General features: G+C 38.8%; 1 non-coding gene across 1 annotated transcript; it reads right to left on the reverse strand.

Moving 5' to 3' along the window:
• Positions 1 to 18,778: 18,778 nt before the first annotated feature.
• LOC122236761 lies at positions 18,779 to 18,887 on the reverse strand. Its single transcript, XR_006215013.1, has one exon. It is a non-coding gene; the product is annotated as a U6 spliceosomal RNA (small nuclear RNA).
• Between the last annotated feature and the right edge of the window lie 529 nt (positions 18,888 to 19,416).

Genomic DNA, 19,416 nt, shown 5'->3' on the forward strand with positions numbered 1-19,416 from the left:
ACACACCATACTTACACATATACATTTATAATCTTCATTTAGATTTAGCTCCACAGATACTTAATGCTTACCACCAGTATTTCTATCAATGCCCCTCCATTATTTTGTTGTCTGAAATTATTCTTTAGTAGTTTCCTCAGGAAATGTCTTTAAAACAGTATTTCCTAAATTCTCACATCTCCAAAACAATTTTCCTGAAGACTTTAAAACTGAATGTGGGCAGGATTAGGTACAGAGTCTTTGGCTAATGTTTGGTTTTTTTCCCCCCCATTGACATAAACCAATGTTGTAACAAAATGTGATAGTAATTTAAGTCTAACAAATGTCTCAGTTCAGTCTGGCACTGGCACAAAAACATACACATAGATCAATGGAACAGAACAGAAAACCCAGAAATGGACCCACAACCATATGGTCAACTCATCTTTGACAAAGCAGAAAAAATATCCAATGGGAAAAAAAAAAAAAAAAACCAGTCTCTTCAACAAATGGTGTTGGGAAAACTGGACAGTAACGTGCAGAAGAATTCATTTCAGTTTCAACTGGACCACTTTCTTACACCATATGCAAAAATAAATTCAAAATGGATGAAAGACCTAAATGTGAGACAGGAAACCATCAAAATCCTAGAGAAGAACACAGGCAGCAACCTCTTTGACCTCTGCCAGCGCAACTTCTTACTAGACACATTGCTGGAGGCAAGGGAAACAAAAGCAAAAATGAACTATTGAGACTTCATCAAGATAAAAAAAAAACAAACTCCTGCACATCAAAGGAAACAATCAACGAAACTAAAAGGCAACCACAGAATGGGAGAAGAGATTTACAAATGACATATCTGATAAAGGGTTAGGACCCAAAATCTATAAAGAACTTATCAAACTCAACACCCCACCCAAAAAAAAAGTAACCAGTTAAGAAATGGGCAGAAGACACGAGTAGACACTTTTCCAAAGAAGACATCCAGATGGGCAATAGACACATAAAAGATGCTCAACATAACTCATCATCAGAGAAATACAAATCAAAACCATGATGAGATACCACCTCACACCTGTTAGAATGGCTAAAATTAACAACACAAGAAACAACAGGTGTTGGTGAGGATGCAAAGAAAGGGGAACCCTCTTGCACTGCTGGTGAGAATGCAAACTGGTGCAGCCACTCTGGAAAACAGTATGGAGGTTCCTCAAAAAAACTCAAAATAGAACTGCCCTACGATCCAGCAATTGCACTACTAGGTATTCATCCAAAGGATACAAAAATACAGATTCAACGGGGTACATACATCCCAATATTTACAGCTGCATTATCAAGAATAGCAAAACTATGAGAGAGCCCAAATGCCCATCAATTGATGAATGGATAATGAAGATGTAGTATATATACAACGGAATATTACACAGCCATCAGAAAGAATGAAATCTTGCCATTTGCAATGACAGGCATGGAGCTAGAAGGTACTATGCTAAGCAAAATAAGTCAGAGAAAGAAAAATACCATATGATTTCATTCATATGTGGAATTTAAGAAACAAAACAGATGAACATAGGGGAGCAGCAAGATATAAGAGATGGAAACAAACAACAAGAGACTTTAAATGATAGAGAACAAACTGTAGGTTGATGGAGGGAGATGGTAGGTGGGAGACAGGCTACATGGGTGATGAGTACTAAGGAAGGCACTTGTTGTGATGAGCACTGGGTGTTGTACGTAAGTGATGAATCACTGAATTCTACTCTTGAAACCAATATTGCATGTTATGTTAACTAAAATTTAAATAAAAATTTAGAAAAAAGAAATGTCTTCATCCTTTTCTCTAAAATTCCAATTTTTTAAAAAAATTCCAAAAATTGTACAAGAATAGGTCTCAGTTAAATCTGCTTTAAGTCATTTTCCCACAGTTACACATTGCATTCTTTCAAGATACCGTTTTGAGGCCTATTTTTCAAGGTAGTTTTTCTTGAATAGTTTTTAGCATTGGTTCTTTTCCAATGCTTGGTTTTCCTTTACAAGAATTCCCGTTATACAGGTGTTTCATCTTTAGATATGTTCTACTATTTTCTTCAGATCCTATCTCCATTTTTTATTTTAAAAAATTTCCTTTTAATATTTCTTAAAAGGTATGTGTTTTATGATCTTAAATTCAATATAGTTTATTCTTCATTTCTAAAATAATTTTTTTTAATTTCTAATTCTTATCTGAAGTAACTCTGTCACCTCTATATTCAGGAATTCCTATTGGCTTTTTAAGTCTCTACCTTTAATTCATATTGTCCTTTCATACTTTTTATCATTTTCTTATTTTAGCTTGTTTTAAATACTAGATTAGAGTTTTCATCTCTTTTATGAGCATGTCCTTTTTATGTGCTTTCATTGTCTGAAGGAATGTTATTGTGCTCCTTATGATATTTTTTCTTAGAAGGATTTTGGATGGACTTTGACCGTGGTCTTTTCCTGTTACTCATAATTAAGCGAAATGAATTTTCCTTTTACTTTTGCAAAGGATGGATAGCCAATAATACTTTTTCTAGCTTCACATCTCTAGAGGCCCTTCTATTTTGTCGTTTTGTGACAATACGGCCTTAATACTTTCCAAAATATGTTTCTATATACCCTTGCCCATTTTTCTTCATTCTCTGTTTCCTTGTCCTTTTCTGCTCAATTTTTATTCATTCCAGTACTTTTTCCTCAGCATGGTACTAAGAAAGCTTAGTAGGAGAAGAAAAATAATACATAACAGAGATTGTATGCAGCCCATAAAGCCTAATACAGTTACCACCTGGCCCTTTACATAAAAGCTTGCCAATCCTGTCCTATAAGCAACTGTGCCTTTTGTCTAGAGGTTCCTCCCCATTCCACGTGGTCTACGTGATGTTGTCAATCCCTGGGCACTATCACAGCAGTGAGATGTGACTCAAGCAGGAGACAATGAATGGAGTCTTTCCTGGAGTTGGTATGCAGATATTAAGAGAAAGGTCTTTCTATTAGAGTGCTTTAGCTATGGGTTTGTAAGTCTCAGGTGGCTGGTGGCCACTGCTCTTAGCCACACTGAGGAAGCGTATTTACAGTGAGAGGAAAGGAGGCTCAGATTATGAAGAAAGCTGGAGTGATGGATGAAACTTCTGAATCAAGTAGAGGTAACTGTATCCCTGGACTTTGCAGTTAAATTCACTTTACAATTTTATTCCAATAAATTCACTTTTCTGCTTGAGCTCATTTGAGGTGGATTCTGATATGGTGACTCAGAAAAACCAGACTAACACAGATGTATACATGAAAATATGTGTGCATGGCCATTTAAAGGATTTTTCTCAAGTTATTGCCTACTGAGTCTGTTTTTCTTTTTAGCTATAAGAGGATTAAAGACTAATGAAAGAAACAAAAGCTTAACAAAGGATGTATGAAAAATTACTTTGTGAACAGGAGAATACCGTAGCTCAGATTTTGTAAATTAGTGTAAACTTTTTTAAAGTATGCACTAAATAATTGCAGCTTATGTTTATAAATAAAATTAAAAATAATTCAGTTACTGATAACAACTGATATCACATTTTGATGCACTTGTGCTGGCAGGGTTTAAATTTAAAAATATAAATGACTATTTTGTAGAATGGAGCCTATCAGAGCCACCAGTAGACTTTTTACAAAAAACAGATTTTGAAAGACCACACCAAGGACCTACAATGGTAACTCTGATAAACAGAAAAGCTCTAATACAGACACTTAAACCTTTTAAAAATTATGTGTATTTTATATTTTGCTTTTTTTAAGCAACAAAGGTTTCTTTTAATGATAAAGTTTCAAAGTCTTTATTTCTGTCATCGCTAAATATACACTCATACCACCACCAGATGATTTCACCAATGCAACATAGCAATTTTTCAGTTGATTACACTTAGCAGTAACAAGGATCTGGGTAAATTTTATAGATCTTTTATACCAAGGTCAGATCCCAAACAAAAACTAACAATGATTAGGAAACCAGAAAGGCACAGAACGAACATTGAAAATTCATTAAGTTGTTTAATAATACTATCAGAGCAATAGTCTCTTTATCTTGAATAAGAGAGTAGACAAAAAGCTGACCCTGATAAATAATTTAAGACTGACTCCAATTTGCTCCTGATGTGATTCTCTGGTTATTAAAATCACTCATGTGTAAGCATGGCAGATGGAAGCCCTCGGGCTCCTGAAAACAACCTCCCTTGTCTCTCATCCTTAGAGGGGCTGAAAGGACCACTAAATGCTCTCTTAGATACTAGAGCAAGGCAACAAGAGGCCCAGAACAGCTACAACTCACCTTGCAGGCGCCAAGGATGAAACAGAATGCTCAGTGGTTCTCTGGAAAGGACCCGGGGGCCACGAGTGCTGTCCAGTGGGAGCCTCTCGACCACATCTGTGAGGAAGAACCCATTCCAGTTCCATTGATAACTGTGCCGTAACCTGTCCCTACAGAGTTCTGTCCTGGTTAATGCCAGAAGAGATGTATGAGAAAGAGGGAAGGCCAGGAAGAAACAAATGTCTATCATTTTCTTGTCCTGTGATCCTTTACAAGATAATTCTTTTCCATGCTTTTTAAGTCTCTGAAATCAAAAGAAGCTAGTTCTTGATTTGGATGAGGGAGGGGATCAAAAAGGATGCCTATCCCTCCTGTATTTTGCTTAAGTTCTTCCAAAACAATAAATGCACTTCTCCCTGATTTGACCTTGTAAATGAACTTGGCCATTTCCCAGACAGCTCCAGAAGCCAGCTAAAAATCAGAACTTGGGTCACTAATTGGAAAATAACTCTGAATAACACTCCTGGCTTTCCCACACATTCTGTCCCCAACCACTTCCTAGAAGCCCAGGGTGACCTGTAGCAAGTTTTTTACTTGCCTCCTATCTTCATCCAGTCTAGAAAGAGGACCTCCCATAAAGCTCTCAATAATGGTAGCAGCATTACTAGGCCTCAAATCAGTCTGACAAACATCATCATATTTGATTTCCAAGCAATCCTATGGCAGAAATCAAGTACTATGGTCTTTCTATAGACTTACAGACTGAGATTCATTAAAACTAAGCTACAAATGGAAAAAGCAAGCCCTTGAAGTTCAAATCTTGTTATAACCCAGTTCAAGGATGTGGATTTTGATGTTAAAAGAGGTTCTATCACCTGCCCAAGTTATCTCAACTAATTAGTTGCAGTCATTGAAGTTGACAGATTCAATAACTACTGGAACCAGAGATATCAGCCTCTCAAGTGTTAACAGGAGTCCAAAGCTGTGTAGCTTCCTTGGGCTTCCCATGGAAGATGAAATGGCTTTGCTCTGTCATGCACTAGAGAGCTCACTGGTGATAGAATGGGGAAATGGACTTTAACTTGATAAAACAAAGTTACATCTAATGCTTACAGTCATCAATCATATGCCTCAGATATAGAGATAATCATGTTAGAGATGGTCTAAAAATGCAGGCCATCCAAGGAGACACAAGCCATGTGTGGACTCAGAAAACATCTCTGGTCCTTTCTAATCCCAAAATTTCTGAGTCCCTGGAAAAGTGGGGAGGAAGGAAAGAGCCTGTGAAAAGCAGAAGTAATGATTCAGTGACGATGATGGCTGCTTTTTCACTCTGGACAGTGATCTAGAGAATAAAGAATAGATTTTTCTTTATTTTCTAAGACGTAGGTAGGAAGAATGGAGGGGAATGGAGTAAGGATTAACACAACTGGAATTGAAGACACAAAAGAACGCAGGGAACAAGTAGGTAGAGAAAAGAAAAAGAGGAAGTTTTCCTGAAAACTCTTTGAAGGGACACCACATCTTAAACCTGATAACACCTTCACCTCCAAGTATCCGGCAAAAATAAGAGAAAGGGATCACCTAATTGAAAAAAATTCAAAAACCTGTTTTTAGTCCATTTCTTTACCTCTTCCAAGCAGATATATTTAACCAAGCATTACAACTGGTGTTATGTGCTGGTTGAATTGTGTCCTCCAAAAAAGGTATGTTGAAACCCTAACTCCCATTACCTCAAAATGTGACCTTCTTTGGAAATAAGGTCTTTACAGAGGTAACCAAGTTAAAGTGAGATCATTAGGGTTGGTCCTAATCCAAACAGACTGTGTCTTTATTAAAAAGGGTAATTTAGACACAGAGACAAACAGGCACAGAGGGAAAATGCTATGTAGTGATGAAGGCAGAGATCGGGGTGATACATCTACAAGCCAAGAAACCCCAAAGATTGCTGGTCAACCACCAGAAGCTAGGAGAGAGTCAGGGAACAGATTTTCCTTCAAAGCTGGCCTATTTCCAGGAGGAACCAAACCTGCACTCAGCTTGATCTTGGACTTCTAGCCTCTAGAACTCTAAGACTGCAAATTTCTGTTTAAGCCAGAGCCGGTGGGTGGTATTTTGTTAAAGTAGCCCTAGAAAATTGACAATACAACTGGCTATTCTGAGTTTCACCTTTTCCAGACACACACTTTCTAAGTAAAGTTCTGAAGTGCTCTACAATTATGAAGCTCAAAGTCAAATCAGAGCAGGAAATAGTCACAGAGGTCATTGAGTACAACTCTCATTTTACAGACAAGAACATCAGAAGTCAGGAAAAGTGAGCAGGTTGCCCAAGTCCTCACAGTGACAAAACCAAAACCATAACTAGGCGTCCTAACCCAGGTATCCTAAGTTCCAGGCCACAGCTCTTCCCACCAAGACTTGATTGTTCCCAAACTGCAAACACGGCTCTCGAATAACCGTATGCTGAGTGTGCTCATCTTAAGTGTGATACCAGAGGCTGCGTTCATTATCTCAGTAGCGTGGCAGTTGGTGGAGGGGTGGGGGTGTCATCTTATTCCCTAAGGAATCTGACCAAGAGCTGCATCAGGAAGGCCACTGCTAGGAGGACTAGATGCACCTGCTATCTGCAGACATATTACACTGCTGGTCCTTCCCCACCTTCCTCTGTAACCCTGCCCAGATGGTCAGACCAGGGAACTGAGAGGGCTGGAAAGGAAAGGATTTCACACTAGCTCAAATGCCCAGGGGTGTGGGGAGGGGGGCGGGGGGACAGTGACTACAACATATATTTTCTAGGATCTCACAGAATTCAGCTGAGAATAAACTTTTTGATCCCCAGGTAAATGTTCAAGGAAGGAGGCATGTTCTTCACCTCCTCCACATCTATAAGAAAAGACAGCACTGAGCAATTTATCCCCAGCCTTACAGATCAAAGGACAGCAGAGGCCTGGACTTTTGAAGTGGCTTGTCCTCCCAAGTCAGAAGGCATGTGGGTTGGTTTCCTCTCCAAAAGTCCTCAAAAAGCACAAGAGGAAAATAACTTCATAAAGGGGGCTGCCTCGAGCAGACCCTTGATTTCTGTCCCACCCAGTAAACATGCTGAGTGCCCGATAATGGCACATTTAAAGGGACAACAATTAAGTAAAACTCTGGTGAATAAGGCATGGCTTTGTCTACCAATTCAGACTGAAGGAGCAAAGGAAAGGGACTCTTTCTCTTAATGTCTCCTGAGACAGTTTCTCTGGGTTTGGTCTCTCAGGAGGAGGAATGAGGCAGAGCTGCATTTAAAGTGGCCTAGAAACCGGAGAGTATTATGCTAAGTGAAATAAGCCATAAAGAGAAAGACAGATACCATATGTTTTCACTCTTATGTGGATCCTGAGAAACTTAACAGAAGACCATGGGGGAGGGGAAGGAAAAAAAAAAGGTTAGAGTGGGAGACAGTCAAAGCATAAGAGACTCTTAAAAACTGAGAACAAACTGAGGGTTGATGGGGGGTGGGAGGGAGGGGAGGGGAAGGTGGGTGATGGGTATTGAGGAGGGCACCTTTTGGGATGAGCACTGGGTGTTTTATGGAAACCAATTTGACAATAAACTTCATATATTGGAAAAAAATAAAGTGGCCTAGAGCTCCATGGAGTTGATGGGCAAGGAAGGATCTTGGATCACCTGTACAAAAGGGCACCACGGAAGTCCTTGGTTCAGATGCTCAGACAGACACAGGACTGTGGACGGAAACTAGGTAGGGTTTGGGGCTGCTGGCCTATCTTCCTTCTTATGCCTACTTGCACACTACTCCTACCCCAACAATAACCAGATAGAATTTGCTGAAACGATTAGCGTCTCACCTTGCCTTTTTCTAAATGGCCATTTTCAGCTTGGTGCAGACAGACATGGCAGTGAAGGTGAACGTGTGGCCTGTTTTCTTTCAAAGTATAGAATCAGAGTTTTCTCTGCTTATAGCCTGACCTACCTGCCCAGTCACTTTGTACATTTCTAGGCTTCAAGGAGGATATGGATCCAAAAGTAAATAACTATCCTTGCCATGACTTTTAAGTAGATACTTAAATATTACATATATACACATGCTATAGACTGAATGTTTGTACACCCAAAATTCATTATTTTGAAGTCCAATCCACTGTGTGATATGATGGTATTTGAAGAAGGGCTTTCAGGAGGTCATTAGGGTTAGATGAGGTCATGACAGTGGGGCTCTCATGATGAGATTAATACCCTTTTTAAGATTAATACACTTCTTAAAAAATTTTTTTCTTAATGTTTTCATTTATTTTTGAGACAGAGAGAGACAGAACATGAGCAGGGAAGGGGCAGAGAGAGAGGGAGACACAGAATCTGAAGCAGGCTCCAGGCTCTGAGCCATCAGCACAGAGCCCAATGCGGGGCTCGAACTCACAGACTGTGAGATCATGACCTGAGCCAAAGTCGGACGCTCAACAGACTGAGCCACCCAGGCGCCCCTGATTAACACACTTTTAAGAGTAAAAAAGATCTGTCTTGTGAAGACACAGTGAGAAGTAGGCTAACAAACCAGGAAATGGACTTATAGCAGAACCCAACCATGCTGCCATCCTGCTCTTACACTTTCAGCTTCCAGAACTGTGAGAAAAAAATATTTGGTGCTTAAGCCACCCAGGCTATAGTATTTATTATAGTAGCCCAAGTTTACTAGGACAATACATATATAAGCCCATTTTTTTTGCAGGGGATGGGGTCTGTCCAACCCTTCCATTTTCCAACCTTGACACACTTTACCAGGAGTTGTCCTTCCCCTCTTCATCTACAAAGTCACTGAGGGAAGAGCCATGTGTAGACAAAGTACCCCTGTCCCTGTAAATCACAACACCCCCTTAGCCTATTGGACCAGATGATGTCCCCTCCTGAGGAATTTGGAATTCGAACATATACATTAAGCCTCAATCAGGCTGTGCTTGCAAATGGAGGAGATACAACACAGGACCTGTTGGCAATGGTCATTTTCTGCCAAGTGGATTGGAAAGTAGAGAAAACTGCTCTTCAGCCAGATATATGGATAAACTAGACTTACAGAGAAGCAGGGAAAAAAAGAGAGTGAGAGAATCCTTAAATCTCCACAGGGCTTTAACTCCTGGTTCCATAACATCCCTAAGAGCCAGCTGCCCCTTTACCTTGAGTTTCTTGAGAATGCTCTGGCTTGGGCTAGCTCATGTAGACTTCTGTTCCTTACTACCAAAAGTCCTCATTTACCAGAAATCATCTATGAAACCACTGGTTGGGCAATGGCCAAGAGCAGAACACCATGGGACTCCCCCAAAAGCACCTCCCAGGAAGCTGTGCAAATTTACCTGTGTCTTTCAAGCCACATTTTATCACCTTGCTCACGAGGCTAAAATTTGAGTTTCTAGGATGACTTGATGACATCCGGACACTCTGATCACCACTATTTTACTTTGAACTGGTACACTGACCCCAACCAAAGTCCTGCATTCATTCTAGCTGCCATGTTGTTTTTTTTTTTTTTTTTAACATTTATTCAATTTTGAGAGAGACAGAGCATGAGTGGGGGAGGAGCACAGAGAGAGGAAGACACCGAATCTGAAGCAGGCTCCAGGCTCTGAGCACAGAGCCTGACATGGGGCTCGAACCCACGAACCATGAGATCATGACCTGAGGTTGGATGCTTAACCCACTGAGCCACGCAGGCACCACTAGGTGCCATGTGTTCAGAAGGGTAATAGGTCACAGTCCCTTATCTGAAATTTCTGAGGACCAATGGTTTTGGAACTCAGAAATTTAAAAATTTTAAAAAGTATGACCCATACATCATAAATTACACATTGCCCCCAACAGGGTCTGGGGCTGTTCCCTAACCAAACATGTTAATATTTCTGTAGAAAAATGCACAAATATTTTTTTAACTGAGTTAAACAAATCGTTTAATATCAAGTTTTCCTGCTAAATAGGTTCACATCAACTTCAAGCAAGATTCTGTCCTCAAGTGATTTAGTAAAAACCTTAGTTTCAGGGAGAAGGGTCCAAGATGGTAGAGTAGAAAAAACCCAAAGTCACCTCCTACATATAGAATCTATTCAAAGTCACCTATATATAGAGCAGTACCTCCTAAAGAAACTGAGGGTTGACTGAACAGCTTCTGCACACCAAAGAACAGAGGGATCACATAGGGAACAGCAGAGACAGAGCCGGGACCCTACTCTTGAAGCTACAAACTGCAGGGGGTGGATAGCACTGAGGCGCCCACGGGCAGATTTGACTGCCCTGGGGTACGGCAAAACAAAAACAAAAATAAAACAAAACAACAACAAAACCCAGCTGTTTAAAGGGCAACTGGCATACATGTGAAGGAAACCCATTTACTAATCCTACAGCATGGGCTAAATGGTGAGGTAACTACTGGAAGTCTCTCTGGGGTCGGAGGTACCAGCAATCACCACTGTTTACATTTCCCCTTCACTTTGATAGCACAGACAGGAGCAGGGTCTGGGTGCTCTAGCTGGTCTGCCATTTCAGTGAGGCCAGCCGCTAGCCCACACCAGCTCCAGCAATCCCCCACCGTGACCCCCCCACACACACTCACTCTAGCCTCAGCCATCCTACCATGGTGCCCCCTGTATGAAAAGCCCTGGCCTATTCCCACTCCAGATAACCCACCAGGGCAGCCCCAGTGCACAGCACCCTGGGAACACCTGGTCTGTGCGCATTTCAGCTCGAGCCATCCCAACAGGCTGGCCCTAGCGCAGAGTGTCCTGGGACTCCTGGCCTGCACCTGCTCCAGCGCCAGCCAGCCAGCTGAAGCTAACAGGCGCATGCAGTCTGTACAAGGGATGTTCCTACACAAGTCCACTCCTTCAAGACTGGGAAAGGTGGATGTTTTGCTTATTAATTCAGTAAAACAGAGAAAGTCAAACAAAATGAGGAGACAGAGGATTATGCTCCAAATGAAAGAACAAGACAAAACTTCAGAAAAAGAACAGAATAAACAATCAACCTGAGAAAGAGTTCAAAGTCTTAAAGATACTCACCAGACTTGAGAGAAGAGTGGAAGAACTCAGTGAGAACTTCAACAAAGAGATAGAATATATGAAAAAAACTAATCAGAGCTGAAAAACAACTGAAATTAAAAATATGCTATAGATAATCAACAGCAGATTAGAGGATCTAGAAGAACAGATCAGTAATCTGGAAGATAGGGTAATAGAAAGCACTCAAGCTGAACAGCAGTAAAAAAAAAAAAAAGAGATATATGAAGGGGAACTCTGGGACATCAAGAGTCTAACATTTACATCATAGGGTCTTGAAGGAGAAGAGAAAAGGGTAAAAAATGTATTTGAAGAAATAATAGCTGAAAACTTCCCTAACCTGGGGAAGGAAATAGACATTCAGGTCCAAGAAGTATAGAGAACCCCAAACATGATGAACTCAAAGAGGTCTACAATAAGACACAAAATGATTAAAATGGCAAAAATTAAAGATAAAGAGAGAATCTTAAAAAGCATCAAAAGCAACTAGTTATATACAAGGAAAACTCCATAAGACTATCGGCTGATTTTTCAGCAGAAACTTTATAAAACAGAGAGAGTGGCATGACATATTCAAAGTGCTAAAAGGAAAAATCTCAAAGCCAAGAATACTCTCTCCACCTGGCAAGGTTATCATTCAGAACCGAAGGAGAGATAGTTTCCCAAACAAAAGTTAAAGGAATTATTCACCACTACACAGCCTTACAACAAATATCAAAGGGACTTCTTTAAGTGGAAAAGAAAAGGCCATAACTAGAAGAAAATTATGAAATGAAATAAAACTGCATTGGCAAAGGCAAACAAAGAGTAAAAGTAGTAGATCAATCATTTATAAAACTAGTATGAAGGTTAAAAGACCAAAATAGTAAAATCGATTACAGTTGACTCTTAATGAAGAGATTAGGGGCACTGACATCCTATACATATAACTTTTTACTCCCCAAAATTTAACTACTAATAGCCTACTATGAATCAGAAACCTTACCAATAACATAAACAATCAAATAACACACATTTTGTATGTCGTACATATATGTACTGTATTCTTACAATAAGGAAAGCTATAGAAAAGAAAATGTTATTAAGACCATAAGGAAGAGAAAATGTCTATAGTACCATACTGTGAAACTTTCCACATAGGAAAAGAAAATGAATTAAGGGATTCATAAAAGAAACAGATGTAAAATATGACATCATATACATAAAACATGTAGGGAGAGGAGTAAAAATGTAGTGATTCTAGAATTTGTTTGAATTTAACTAACCATTAAGTTTAAACTGCTATATATTTAGGATGTTAACTATGAACCTCATGGTAACCACAAACCAGAAACCTGTAACAAATACACAAAATATAAAGAGAAAGGACTCCAAGCATAACACTAAAGAAAGCTATAAAACCATAAGGAAGCAAGATAAGAAGAAATAAACAGAAAAGAACTACAAAAAAACAACTAGAAAACCATTAACAAAATGACAATAATACCTATGAATAATTACTTTAAATGTAAATAGCCTAAATGCTCCAAAAGATGTAGGCGACTGAGTAGATTAAAACAACAACAACCAAAAACAAGACCCATCTGTACACTGCCTACAAGAGACTTACTTCAGACCTAAAGATATATGTAGATTGGAAGTGAAGGGACAAAAAACATATACCACACAAATGGAAGTGCACACACACACACACACACACACACACACATAAACACACACACACACACACACACGCCAGGATAGTAATACTTATATCAGACAAAACAGACTTTAAAGACTGCAGCAAGAGACAAAGAGGGGCACTACATAATGATCAAGGGATCAATCTAATAAAGGATATGGCAATTGTAAATATCTATGCACCCAATGTTGGAGCATCTAATTACATAAAGCAAATATTAACAGACACAAAGGGAAAATTTGATACTAATACAATAATAGTAGGGTACTTTAACACTCCACCTATATCAACAGATAGATCATCCAGAAAGAAAATCAACAAGGAAGCGGTGGCTCTGACAGCACAATAGACGAGATAGTTTTAACATATATATGCGTGTGTGTGTGTGTGTGTGTGTGTGTGTATATATATATATGTTTTTAACATATATATATATACACATGTATATTTTAACATATATATATATATGTATGTATGTGTATGTATATATATGTGTGTGTGTGTATACACACACACACACACACACACACACACACACACAACACTCCATCCAAAAACAGAATACACATTCTTTTCAAGTGCAAATGGAACATTCTCCAAGATAGATCATATGTTAGGCCACAAAATAACTCTCAAAAACTTTAAGAGGACTAAAACCATATCAAGCACCTTTCTGACTGCATCAGTATGAAACTAGACATCAACTTCAAGAAAAAAAAATGGAAAAAATATAAAAACACATGGAGGCTAAACATGATACTAAACAACCAATGGGTCAATGAAGACATCAAAGAGGAAATTTTAAAAAAATAACTGGAAACAAATGAAAATGGAAATACAACAGTTCAAAATATTTGGGAGGCAGCAAAAACAGTTCTCAGAAGAAAGTTAATAGCAATACAGGCTAACAAAAAAATACAGAATAAACTACATTACTTACACCTAAAAAACTAGAAAAAGAAGAATAAAGGCCAAAGTTAGAACAAACGAAATAACAAAGATCAGAAAATAAATAAATGAAATGAAGTCTAAATAAGAGACTAATAAAGAGACCAATGAAAAGTAGAAAAGACCAACGAAACCAAGAGCTGGTTCTTTGAAATAATAAACAACAATGATAAACCTTTAGCCATGTTCATAAAGAAAAAAAATAGAAAACTCAAAATTGGAATGAAAGAGAAGTTACAACCTACACCACAAAAATACAAAGTATTAGAAGAGATTGCTAGAAAAATTATATGCCAACAAATCAGACAACCTAGAAGACGTAGATATTCCTAGAAATATACAATCTTCTAAGACTGAATCAGGAAGAAATAGAAAATCTGAATAGACCTATCACTAGTAACAAGTTGAATCAGTAATCAAAAAATTCTCAATACACAAAGTCCAGGACCAGATAACTTTACAGGTAAAATCAACCAAACATTTAAATAAGAGTTAATACCTATTCTTCTCAAACTATTCCAAAAAATAGAAGAGAAAGGAAAGATTCTAAATATATTCCAAAGGCCAGCACTATTCTGATAACAAAACCAGACAAAGACACTACAAAAAAATTTTTTTAAATTAGAGGCCAGTATCCCTGATAAGCATAGACACAAAAATCTTCAATGAAATATTAGAAAACCAAATTCAACAATACATTAAAAGAATCATTTAGAACACCTGGGTGGCTCAGTCAGTTGAGTGTCTGGCTCTTGATTTTGGCTCAGGTCATGATCTCACGGTTCGTGGGATGGAACCCCACATCGGCCTCCAAGCTGTCAGCGTGGAGCCTGCTTTGGATTCTCTCTCTCTCCCTCCCTCTCTGCCCCTCCCCCACTCTCTTTCTCAAAAAATAAACTTAAAAAAAAGAGAAAACGATCATTCACCACCATCAAGTGGGATTTATCCCAAGGATGCAAGAATGGTTCAACCTGAATCATCCACAAATCAATCAACATGATACACTACATTAACGAAATGAAGGATAAAAATCATGATCATCTCAATAGATGCAGAAAAGGCATTTGACAAAATTCAATATCCATGTAAAAACTCAACAGAGTTGAAAAAATATATCTTAACATAATAAAAGTTATCTATGACAAGTCCACAACTAATATTATATTCAATGGTGAGAGGCTGAAAGCTTTTTCTTTAAGATCAGGAACAAAACAAGAATGTCCACTCTTGCCACCTTTATTTAACATAGTACTGGAAGTCCTGGCCATATCAATCAGATAAGAAAAAGAAACAAAAGGCATCCAAATTGATAAGGAAGAAGGAAACCATCACTATTTGCAAATGACATAATATTTTACATAGAAAACCCTAAAGACCCCACCAAAAAAAATCTATTAGAATAAATGAATTTCATAAAGTTGCAAGAAATGAAATTAATGTACAGAAATCTACTATGTTTTTATACACTTACAGCAAAGTAGCAGAAAGAGATATTTAGAAAACAATCCCATTTATACTGCATCAAAAATAATATACCTCAGAATAAATTTAACCAAGGAGGTAACACACCAGTACTACGAAAATTGTAAGACACTGATTAAAGAGACTGAGGATGACAAAAACAAATAGAAAGATACACCATGCTCATGGATTGAAAGAATAAATATTGTGAAAATTTCCATGCTACCCACAGTGAGCTACCCAAAGAAAATGAAAACACTAATTCAAACAGGTGTATGTTTCCTATTTTTATTGCAGCATTATTTACAAGAGCCAAGATATGGAGGTAACCCAAGTGTCCACTGATAGATGAATGGATAAAAAAGATGTGGTACATATACACAATGGAATATTACTCAGCATTTAAAAGAATGAAATCTGGCCATTTGCAACAACATGTATGGACATAGAGAGTATAATACTAAGTGAAATAAGTCAGACAGGAAAAGACAAATACCATATGATTTTACTAATTTGTGGGATCTAAGAAACAAAACAAATGAACTAACAAGCTAGAAATAGACTCATAAAAAAAAAAAAAAAAAAAAAAAAGAACAAACTGGTGCTTGCCAGTGGGGAGCAGAGTGGGTTAATGGGCAAAATAGGTGAATGGAATTAAGAGGTACAAATTTCCAGTTATAAAATAAGTCATGGGGATGAAAATTACAGCATAAGAAATACAGACAGCCAATAACACTGTAATAACTTTGTATGGTGACTGATGGTAACTACATGTGGTGAGCATTTCATAACATTGAGTCACTATGTTGTACACCTGAAACTAATATAATATTGTTAACTATACTTCATATTTTCAAAAATTTCAGAGCTCTTGGTATTGTGGTCAGAAATCACTATTAACTCCCATTTAATAGATAAGTAAACTGATGGCCAGAGAGATTTAGTACTTTACTCAGGGTACCCCAGACATAAACAGGCCAAATTGGGATGCAAATCCAGGAAGTCTGGCGCAAAGGTAAAAGCCTTAATAGCACTCCACTAATTAAATTGCCTCTCCAAACTTGACACTTCTGAGCATCAGGTTATCAGGCTGGTTCCAGATCTGGAAAACCACATGGAGAACAATTAAAAGAGAACTTGAGCTATTTAGCAAAGAGCAGAGAAAACCAAGGAGGAGATACCATGTTTTATTCAGATACCGGTCCCCTTCCCAGATTCCTTCCCTAACTCCATTTTTTATGAGAGGACATTAGGCTACCAAAGACTCTGGGATCAACTACAAAGATAAGAAGATTCTGAGAGATAGGAGCTGAGAGATGTGTGTAGGATGTACAAAGGCCAATCCTACTCTTTGCTGAAGTAAAGCAGAGGCAAGCTATGAATTAGAGGGTAGCTGTCAACAGCTCTTTCTCTGTTAGCTTATTCATTTATCAAACACTCGTTGGGTACCTAGCCTGTGCACAACTGTCCTCAGTGCTGGGAAATGCCAGAGAACAAACTGCTCCTGCCTTCCTTTCTAATCTTACGTCCTCCTCTCTCCCACTCCTGCTAAATCCAGCCACAAGGGTCCTTCTGTACCACAAACCCTCCCAGATTCTTTCCGCCATCAGGACCTTTGCACCTGCAGTTCCCCATTCCTGGCATATTCTGTTTCCTGTTCTTCAAGTGGCTCAGCTTATACATCATTTCCCCAGCAAGAGCATCCCTAACCACCCCATCTAGTTGCTTGTTATATTAATTTTCATCTTTGCACTTACTGGTATCTAATGTTTTTTTCCAGTATTTGTTTACCTTCTCCCCCTATTGAATTTAGTTTAATGACTTTTTTTGGTTTTGTTTTGCTTTTTAAGTAGGCTCCATGTCTAACATGAGGCTTGAATACATGACCCTGAGATTAAGAGTCACATGCTCTACCGACAGAGCCAGCCAGGTGCCCCTGAATTTAGCTTAATGAAATCAGGAACTTCATCTGTTTTTGCAGTCTGCTGTATTTATGATGTTTTGAATAGTACCAAGCATATAGCAAGTAGTCTATAAATATTTACTGAATAAATTAATAACCAAGAAATTATGCTTCCATTTTGGGGAATGTGTTAGCTTTGTCGTTTTGAAAGCCTGTCCTGTGGTTGCAAACTAGAGAAAATATAATGAGCTGTGTGGTTGAGGTGGCTAAGTGTAGAGCAACATCCAAACTCCTCCTCTTTAATAGGACTCCCACTGGAGTTTACTGACCCCAGCATTCTTCATAGAAAGGATTTGGTCATTGGGGTCTGGGTGGAAAAATGAAGTGTGCCATTTCTATGTCATGCCCTTAAAACAAAGGTAGATGTGGCCACTGGCCCTTTCTCCACTTCCCATTACCTGGAAGATGTCAGGATCTAAAGCAACCACTTTGGATCCAACAATGGAAATCCTGTGCATCGAGAATGACATAGCTGCTCTGCCAGCCTTAGACAGTTTACCTCTGGATTATGAAATAGACACAAATAAGCTTCCATCTTGTTTAAGCTGCTGTATTGGAGGGCGGGGGGGAGGGGGTGGGGGCTGCTTGGTTACAACAGCTAATAACTCTAATAACAAGTCTTAGGTCTTTTTTCAGCAATTTAGAGGATCCTTGCTACACCTGGCCTGCCTCTCTCAGGAACCACTGCCTAAATACTATTTCCATATTTTTTCATTTTTAAATTTTATCCTTACCATCTTTCAAGTTAGTTTCTGTGTCGCACAACACATTGCCTTTGCAACCTTCCACGTGCAGAAAGGGAAAGGAAACACATTTAGTGAATGCTGAATAGGAGCCACTTACTATGCTAAATGCCTTGTCTATAATATCTTAACTCTCTCAATATGCTGTGAATCCAATGTCATTTCAATTTTCCAAATAAGAAATGCCTTGCCTATAATATCTTAACTCTCTCAATATGTCTGTGAATCCAATGTCATTTCAATTTTCCAAATAAGAAACAGACTCAAGGATGTTAGATGTCTGGTCCAAGGTCATACAACTATTAAGTGGCAGCGTTAGACTTTGAACCAGGTGAGAGCCAACTCTATAGAGCCACTACTCCATGCTGATACTGTGGCATGCACAATGACTGACGGCTTGCATTTGTGTTCTTAGATTACTTTTTTTTTTTTTTTTTTGCTATAACTTACTAACATAATTGCATGACTTTTACTTGACTTGTCCGTATGCCATCTCTTTACTCAACTGTTAGGGCGTTTGCTTTTTATAAATTGTGGTCATATATAACATAAGATTTACCATTTAGCTATTTTTAAGTGTCCAGTTTAGTTACATTAAGCGCATTCAGGTTGCTGTAGAACCATCCACCACTATCTACCTCCAGAACTTGTTCATCATCTCTGAAAAAATATGAGAATCTCCATGAGTTTGTGTGTCATCCTTGCACCAGGGGACATGCTAATCTTCTCTGCATTGTTCCAATTTTAGTCCATGTGCTGGCCAAGCGAGCACAGGGGGCCAAGTGTTTAAGTCACTGGTTTTCTCATTCTTGGCCTCTCTCCCCGTTTTCTTTCTTTCCTTCCTTCTGTGACCTGTTGCTTGCTGCTTAGTAATGAACTGGAGCATCCTAGCAATAGATGTGCCTGTTCAAAGTCATGAGAAAGAGGAAGGAGAAATAAACATAAAAGGGCCTGGCTTGGATCCTATCTTTATCCTCTGCCCCAACCAATCCCCAGGGAGGAAGGGGATTGAGCAAGGAAACAGGAGACTCACAAACAGCCTAATTTAAAATGGAATCACTGTGAAGTTTCTTAGCCCTTCAAACAGCAAGTTAGCAATTCTGATCTGCTCTGCCCTGCATGACTCACTGTCCAGTGCCAAGTACTGCCTGTGTCTCGGAACTTCGTCCTCCTCATCTCAAGCTCCCAGGCCCTACCTCCATTTTCTCCTTTCCTTCCTCCTACTCTCTCTCCTCTGGAGGTGTTCACCACCTGCAAGAAAGCCTGGCAGGGAGAAGTGTCGGTGCTTTAAGGGGAGGAGA

Source organism: Panthera tigris, chromosome A2 (assembly GCF_018350195.1).
Source record: "Panthera tigris isolate Pti1 chromosome A2, P.tigris_Pti1_mat1.1, whole genome shotgun sequence".
In the NCBI taxonomy this organism is placed as follows: domain Eukaryota; kingdom Metazoa; phylum Chordata; class Mammalia; order Carnivora; family Felidae; genus Panthera; species Panthera tigris.